The sequence below is a fragment of the Schistocerca serialis genome, chromosome 11, assembly GCF_023864345.2.
Source record: "Schistocerca serialis cubense isolate TAMUIC-IGC-003099 chromosome 11, iqSchSeri2.2, whole genome shotgun sequence".
NCBI classification, from domain to species: Eukaryota; Metazoa; Arthropoda; class Insecta; order Orthoptera; family Acrididae; genus Schistocerca; species Schistocerca serialis.
This window is the reverse complement of record NC_064648.1, coordinates 188,718,091-188,720,294: the sequence shown is the minus strand read 5'-3', so window position 1 is coordinate 188,720,294 and position 2,204 is coordinate 188,718,091.

Here is a 2,204-nt window from a genome sequence, read left to right as displayed (position 1 = left end):
TATTAGTGCCGACATTGTGCATGCTCTGTTGCCTGTGTCTATGTGCCTGTGGTTCTGTCAGTGTGATCATGTGATGTATCTGACCCCAGGAATGTGTCAATAAAGTTTCCCCTTCCTGGGACAATGAATTCACGGTGTTCTTATTTCAATTTCCAGGAGTGTATTAATAGTAAATAGGTTGCAGAAGAAACGAACCTTCCGTTCTCAGAGGTAGGCCAACATCTCTAATTACCATTGCGCACTGTCAGATAGTGTAATTGTCGGGATATATCTGTGAACGTACATCACTTCAGAGGTTTCAAATCGGTAGATGATCTGAGACAGGTGTTACCTTGTGAGTTTTGAAACAGTTTTAATACAAAGTTGGATGCGTAAAATTTTGTGTTCATTTGCTCTGTAATTACCGTAAAACTGCTGGTACAGTGATTCTTTGCGAGGCTGAAGATAAACATTAACAACATTCAGGGCCAACGATTTAAACCTGTGTCATTTGTTTGCAATCAAATAGCACTTGTAAGTTTCATCGAAAACGCCACGCTCTCTCGCAGGCGAATTGTTTGACGTGGTGGCTAGACTGGATGTCGCATCGTGTGGCGTGTGCTTCACATACTTCCCATCAAAATTTAGTTTTAGAACAGTTTTGCTGTCCTGCTCTGAGATTAACCTATTTACATATCAACATAAATTTTACCAGTTTCTCAGATACGAACCAGACATTTACATACACGAGTTTAAACAGGAACACGTTTCAGACTATTTGGCGTCCGGTTGTTGAGCGATATGAGCAGTGAATTCCAGCGTGTTTGACGATGCGAGGAAAGGGGACGGAGTTCTGGGCTGTTTCCCCTCTGCTGTAGCGTGCTGTGCCGTTCCAGTGAGCCGCGGTAGCAGACAACACCAGGTGGAGAGCGTCAGGCGCGTCCCGACCTTTCGGCGAGATGCATAACATGGCTCTCTGTTACCTCCATAAAGAGCGTTTAATATCACGGCGGAGGCGTGTAAGATTGTGTCTGATATGGAAGTCGTAGTTGCACACAGAGGAACGAAACGTGAGCTTACATGTGCCACATGTGGGGAAGACGTGGCAAAAAGAAGCACTCGAGTTAACTGCGATACTTCCCCATGACGTTTCTCCTCTGTCTCCAGTACAACTGCTGTTTCTAAGGAACTCATTTAAAATGAAAGTGGCAGCTATGGAAAGTTTTAAAAGAAAATATCGGCAACGAGAGGGTCTGTGTGGGTAGGTGCCACGCATCCATTTGCCGAGAATTTGCCTGGATTACAATGGGCGGTTGAACTTGCTAATAACCTCGACTGCGAGAGCAACACATTGAACTAAGGAGCATTCAGAAGTATTTGAAATTATTGGCTGCAATAAAGATACGTAAAGTTGTACTTCAAACCAGAGAAACATATGTTTCAAGTAGTATTAACAAGAGTCTCGCGGAAGAATTAAATCAGCTGAGAAATGTTGGGATAATATTTACGCAGGAAGTTGCGAAGTAGCAGAAAATATTGGAATATCACCTGAACTGAATGTAATGATTGATGACGGAGAGAAACGGCAAGGCAGAAGAAAACGCTTTGTTGATGAAGCATCAGGGGACGATTTAAACCAAAGCTCTAGGAACAGTTTTCAGCTAAATGTTTGCCACGTTATTACACAGCTGTAGGGAACTTGACTGTACCGTGTGCAGCCACACGCAACGGGGAGACATTCCGTTTCCCGTGGAACTACGTAAGCGAACACGATTCTCCGGTCCAAGAGCTTGTGGGAAACGACGAATGTTGCTACAGTGTAGACGTTAATATCGAGGGTCTCGGAGAAGAAATTTTACTGTTGAAAAGATTCGTGAAGGCAATGTTGTGTCTGCGCCTTGTCAGTAGTCTTTGTGAGTGAAGTGTGAGTGACGGCCTCACGGACTGTTCTGCCGTTTGCCTGCTGGCGCCTCACAAGCAGAGGGGCCGCTGACAGTTGTGGCGGGAGCCACGGAGTGGCGGGGAGCGGCGAGCTGCGTCAGCTGCGGCCGCAGGGAGTGAAGTGAGGTGACAGCAGCTGAGTTGACGGGCGTACACTCTCCACTACACTTATTTACTCGATGTACGAGTGAAGGTAAGTGTAATTTTCTTACCTGTAGCTCCACGACTTGCGTTACCGTCTCAGCTGTGCCGTTGTGACCGATGAGTGTGGAGACTCGTGTGCG